At 34.4% G+C, this 6,570-nt stretch overlaps 1 long non-coding RNA gene across 1 annotated transcript; it reads left to right on the top strand.

Moving 5' to 3' along the window:
• Nucleotides 1-836: 836 nt before the first annotated feature.
• On the top strand, nucleotides 837-4,119 carry LOC130590559 (uncharacterized). The gene is made up of 3 exons (XR_008968412.1): nucleotides 837-902; nucleotides 1,436-1,493; nucleotides 2,716-4,119. It is a non-coding gene; the product is annotated as an uncharacterized LOC130590559 (long non-coding RNA).
• The last annotated feature ends 2,451 nt before the right edge of the window (nucleotides 4,120-6,570 follow it).

Genomic DNA, 6,570 nt, shown 5'->3' with positions numbered 1-6,570 from the left:
CTTCAACATATTTCTGGCATGAAATCTGGATTGGGCCCTTGTCTTTAAAAGCCCAGCTTCGAAAGCTATACTCTATAGCTACTCACCCAAATGCAACCACTGCGAATCTTGGCTTCTGGGATGGGCATACATGGCAATGGGCCATCAGTTGGACTCGCAACTTCAGGCCCAGAGACTGAGCCGAATATTCGGTTCTCCTAGCGCTCCTTGAAGACGTTATGTTATCTCCTCATGAAGAGGACTATATGGTTTGGGCCCTCGATAAAAGAGGAATATTCTCAGTAAAATCCGCCACTTTTGAACTCGATAAAGCAGCATACCCTCCAAACCCAGTTCTCATTAAAAGTGTGTGGAGTGGCTTGATCCCTCACAGAATAGAAGTATTCACTTGGATGGCCCTAATTGAAAAAATCAACTGTAATCCCCCATATTTTTAAGATATTTAATTAAATAGTTTTAATCATTTTAATTATTAAAGCTATTTAATTTTAGTATTTAAGAGCAAAAGGGTATTTTGGTCATTTACCAAAGGAGTATTTGAGTATTTCCACAAAGAAGTATTTTAGTATTTTCAAGAAAGTATTTTATTAATATTAGCAGGAAGATTATTCTGGAAATTGATCATCAAATGTATTTTGGCAATTTGATGAGTAAGGGCATTTTGGTCTTTTATCCAAAGTGACTACCACTATAAAAGGGGGAAACCCTAAGTTTTCCATCGTTCTCCATCATTTTCACTAGCCACCTTTTCAAAAGAAAAAGTAAGATGGGTTTTTCTCTCAAACTCTTTCTTCCTCAAGTAAGTTTTCCTTAAGCAATTTCTTCAAAGATTCAAGTTCTAATCTAGTTTTGTTTTTGAAAATTATAGGAAGATCTTGCAAATATCAAAGGGAAGCAAAGAGGTAATTATTTTTCTGAAATTTTTGGGGTTTTTTCCATATTTTTCTCTCTCTTCTCCCTCCTCTCTTTGCTTGCGAATTCCGGCCACCACGGTGGTGGTTCGCCGGCGAGCTCTGTCGGGAGTGCTTGGCCACTGCCGGCCAGCAGTAGGTGACCGGCGACTGGGCACGAGCGCCGCTGCCACCGTCGCGTCAGTGGTGGTGCAGGTGGTGCTTGTGGTGGCGTCGGTTGGGTTAGTTTTTCAGATGTGTGGTTTTCGAACCACTTGTAAAAAAAAAAATTTGTTATTATTATTAAATAATTTACAGCAGCATTTAAGTTGTTAAATATTCATTTTTAGGAGGTTTTAAGTATTAGTTTGTAGTGGGTTTTGCCTACTAGTAAAGGTTTTCAAGTTATGACTTTAAAATAGTTTTTAAAGCCTTTTTAAGGAAAAATCAGCTTTATTATTATATTTAAAATGCTGATTTTTATTTATTAGTAGCTTTGAATTTGTTGTTGGAAGTACTAATTGATAGTACTTTATTGTTGGTAGGTTTCAAGAATAATTAAAGCCAGTCAAACTTTTGACTGTTGATTTTTGTGTAATCAAGGTACATACACTTTGACCTTGACTTTAGTAGTTTCAAAGATATATTTTTATTGAGCATGAGGAGTAAGGAGAGGCTTATGCCTTGAAATTGTTTGAGTATATGTTGAGAACTTAGAAAGGAGATTAGGAATGGAACTTTTGAGTTATTCCTATATTTGAAAAGCATGTGATTGATGATTATTGCTTTTGAGCATGATTAAAGTTATTAAAGTTACTCTTGAAGTTATGGCTTGCTATGAATATTTTATTGAGCATGGTCTCATTGAGGTTATATATTTTATTGAGCATGGTCTCATTAGGTTATATATTTATTGAGCATGGTCTCATGTGAAGTTATATATATTATTGAGCAAGGTCTCATGAGAAATTATATTTTGTTGAGCAAGGTCTCACAAGTTAAAGTTATTGAGCAAGGTCTCACAAGTAGTTTAATCATTGAGCAAGGACTCAATTGATTGGATCATGGATCCTTAAGAAAGTAAGAAAAAGGACTCATGGAGTCATTAAAGTAATAAGATGAGCAAGGTCTCAAAGAATTTAGAATTGAGTTAATTATGGTGTTTGTTGCATTCACTTGTTAAAGAAAGATAAGAAATTAATTTATTTGCTAGATGTATTATTGTGATTGTGTCTCACATAATGGGCTTTGGCAATAAAACTCTTGGGATGGATCCCCCATGAGTATTATGAACAGGGGGAGTTAGTGTGAAACTATACTCCTGCATATAGCTTAGCATGACGATGTTAATGCTTTTATTTTATCAAGCAAGTTTATGGAATTCCAATTATCAAGATCTTTGAGTGGACTAGGTGTCACTCGTATTCTTTATCTCTGAGATGTTGAGTCTAGAGGCTCACTCTCACCCTCGTTCATTACTAACAAGCTTAAAATTCTCGAGTCAAGTTATTTAAAGTTCATGGAACTTTAGTAAGAGGTGTGGGATCTCTTACACAAGAATAGTAGCCCGTATGACTCCAAGAGGAGGACGGTGCCCGTTCATTGCCAAATAATAATAAAAGAATGTATTTAGTAAGTTTAGTTATATGCTTGTCGCATGTAGAGTCGTAAGAAGAGCAAGCTGAAGTAATTGAGGATTGCATGCATTATTATTCGCATTAGTTAGCTGTGTTATGTACTCAGCGTTGCTGATGTATGTGTTTCTTTGTTTCTTTTGGTTGTTGTTTTTCCTCAACAACCCTGTGATGATCCATTTGGTGAGCAGAGTTTAGAGAAGAAGTTGCAGGTACAATTCCTTGATGTGCATGGAGATCATAAGCATCCGGATGAGAGTTTTAGTACACGAGTACTTTATTATTTAAGTTATCTTTTATGTTCGACTTTACTTGACCAATGGGGTCAAGGTTTGACTTTTGAAGATGGGACTAGTATGGGATAGTCTCGGAGTTTGTAATTCATTTACATACTTTCTTATTTCCGTTGTATTAAAGTATTTCCAGTTTATTTTAAAAGACTTCCGCTGTATTATCTGATTAGCCTTACGTATTATCATGTGCGGCATAACTACTCCCGCAATTTCTCCTAGTTTATAAAAGGAGGAGTCGTGGGGGTGTTACATCAACTCCAAAGAAAAGCTTGCTCATCTTGGAATCATCCCGCCATCAGATGCCCTGTGTGTTCTTTGCAAATCTCATGATGAATCCATAGGCCACCTATTTCTCCACTGTGACTTCTCTAGAAAAATATGGGCATGGTGGCTCAGCTTGTGGGATCTCAATTGGGTATTTCCTCTCCATTTGAATGATGCTTTTTTACAGTGGAAATATAAAAACTGTGGGCCTTTCTTCAAGAAAGTCTGGTGTGCAATCTTCTTTATAATAATTTGGTCCATTTGGAAAGAAAGAAACTCAAGAATCTTTTGCAGCAAATCTTCATCTCCCAAAAGAGGTTTGTGATCTAATACTCATGAGAATTGGATGGTGGATCAAGGGTTGGAACTCTCCCTTTCCTTTCTCCGCAGGTGACATTATCCGTGAACCAAAATGCCTTAAATGGCTGCCTCCCTCTGCGATCCCCTGTCGAAAATCTTCAAGCTCGGATGCTACTGTTGGTACTTGGTCTGCCCCTCCCCTTGGGTGGATCAAATGGAATGTGAATGCATCATATGATTGTCGGCTCTCCCATGCTGCTGTAGGGGGGGGGGGGTTCCTAAGAGATGACAAAGGAAAATTTATGGCCCTCTTTTCAAGCCCAATCCCTCAGATTGAGATCAATTTCGCAGAAGTTTATGCTATCCTTCGAGCCATAAAGATCTATATATGCAATGCAAGAACAAAAGAAAGCAACATAATCATTGAGTTCGACTCCGCAAATGCAGTGCAATGGTGCTTGGAAGACTCTGGAGGTCCATGGAACCTTGCCTTCCCCCTCAACTATATTCGAAATGCCCGAAAATCATTGCTCAACTTGAAGATTATTCACAAAATCCGAGACTCAAATCATGTAGCAGATTGCTTGGGCAACCAAGGATTGAGAAGAGATGCTGAATTTATTGCTTGGATATAGAGTCATAATCTGGGATGACCCTCTTTTAATGTTTCATTTATAGGGGCTGTAACTTCTAGTAGTGGATGGAGATCTCTCGAGTCTGTTTGCATGAATAGTCCATTGGACCTAAAGCCATTTCTTAATAAAACTCGCCAAAATTATCAAAAAAAAAAACATTTACTTTTCAATACAAGTACAACATTAACACAATTCATGATGTATTGCACATTTCTTATTTCACCTTAAAAATAAGAAACATAAACTATGTCATAGGAGGGAGGAATCAATTAATAGAAGATAAACGGAGGAACTATGATTATGAAAATCTACAAATCTAGAATAATTGTGCGTTTGTAAGGGCTCATTCTCTTCACCTTATATTTCTTAGCTTTTTTGAACGTTTTAAAACTTTTTTATCTTATTTTTTCTGAACTATTACTTAATTATTTTTGTACTTTTTTATTTATTTTTTCTGAATCTCTTAGAAAGAAAATTTTCTTTATTTGAAAATATATATAAAAAAATAAGGTAAAGAGAACAAAACCTAAATAAAGTAGAATCTAACAGCAACAGGAGGGACTTACTCTCACAAAAACAATGCACTATGTCTTCATTATTGTAAGTGTTGTTTCAATTGTTGATCGCCATATTATCCTTCTTTAAGTAATTTTATCTCCCTTGAGAAAAAAAGTAATTTTATCTTGGGATTTTTTACGTAGTGCCCATGTCTTTTTCGAAATTCTACGTTGTACCCAGTCTTTTTGAACTCTTCACATTGTACCCCTAAACTTTCTAAACGGCAGACAAAGTACCCTTACTAATAGAAAATCCTACTCCAAACCTCACTTAGTTTTCAATTTATCAGGTCATATCCCAAACCTCAGTCAACTAACAAGGCTAAAACATCCTACTCTATCCCCACAAGGTAAGAAAGTCCCAAAATCTATTGTTTGATATCGTATATAAGGGTATTGTGGGTAACATTAAGAAATCTTAAGGGTACAATGTGAAAATTTTAAAAACGTCGGGTACAACATAGAATTTCGTAAAACACAAGGGTAATATATAGAAAAACCCTTTTATCTTTTTTTGGTACATTCGATCTCGCGCAGAAATCGTCATTAGTGACGATAACCTGGCCGGTTGAGAGACTACTAAGGTCAACCGTCATCCTATATGTAAGCCTTTGCACATGTCTCATTCATGGAAACTCGAAACGTTTTGGCTTCGCCATAATTTTTTATTCAAATGTCTGTTATGTTTTAATTATTATATAGTTGTAGCCTGTAAGAAGACAAGTATAGTACGTTCTATGATAAGTATGCAAAATCAAAATTAGAAAAAGAAGAGATTTGAAAGAGTGCCAAATTAACAATCTTCCTATGTCATAAAATTAAAGTCAATAATATTTTTTTAAAATAAATTACTTAATTCTTCTGTTTCATATCATGATTCCCACAATTTCAATGTTTCATACTATCATGTTTTGTATGATAACTTATTTAAGCCATATCTAAATGATTAGGAATTGGAGATCTAAGGAGTTTAAATGGTGTTTAAAAAGATGAATCATGACTTAGAAGTAGCTTTCAAAACTAAATAAATTAAAAAGTCAATTATTCTTTGACCTTGGTGTGTATACATTTTCAAAGACCACCTTTTGATAATTTTCACTTATAGTCTTATATATATACAATTAGAGATAATACTCAAATTTGTGACTTGACAAATGTGTCAAGTCATTTAGTTACAAGTAAATAAAAAGACGGAAGTAATTCTTATTAAAAACAAAACCATGGAAATAATGACATAATATATAGGAAAGAACAAACTACTCTCTCCGTCCCAAAATATAGTTCACATTTCATTTTACACAGTCTCCAAAACGTACATTTGACCTATAATATCTTCTGTTTTTTATTAGTAAAAATATAAAAAGTTGATATTATGAATTTATACATTGTCTTTGTACCGCCTTTGTGGCTCATATGGATCAAAAAAAAAATGAATTTATACATTGAGACGAATCTAACAAGACCCCTCATGAATATGTTATTTTGTATACATTAGTAAAAATATTTGGTCAAAGTTTTAAAAATTTGACTCCCAAAATAGAAATGGGAACTATATTTTGGGACGGAGGGAGTACTTACTTTTAACTTACTTTCATATTATCTTTGATTTTGCCCCATCGTGTGAATACTCTCTCCGTTTCAAAATATAAGACATTCATGATTTATGAAAATTTACTTTAACTACAAATATCTCTTATAATATGATAAACAAAAATTGAAAAAATTATAACATTGGATTTGTCCTGAAAAATACTATAATAACATGAATTTTTAAAAAAATTTATCCACGTAAATTGAGAGTAATTAACAGTCAAAGTTCGACCTCGAACATCGTGCATGCCTTATATTTTGAAACGAAAGGAGTAATAACTTTGAGAACTATACTTTATGTAATTCACATACAATACAAAAAAAATGCATTGTATAAGATTCAACCCCATCATCACAAGCATATATGCTAAAGTCTTAAAAACCAAACCATCAAGTGATACTTGATG

This window comes from Beta vulgaris, chromosome 2, assembly GCF_026745355.1.
Source record: "Beta vulgaris subsp. vulgaris cultivar EL10 chromosome 2, EL10.2, whole genome shotgun sequence".
Classification (NCBI taxonomy): domain Eukaryota; kingdom Viridiplantae; phylum Streptophyta; class Magnoliopsida; order Caryophyllales; family Amaranthaceae; genus Beta; species Beta vulgaris.
The sequence above is the reverse complement of the archived record's forward strand: the minus strand, read 5'-3'. Positions and strand labels throughout refer to the sequence as shown.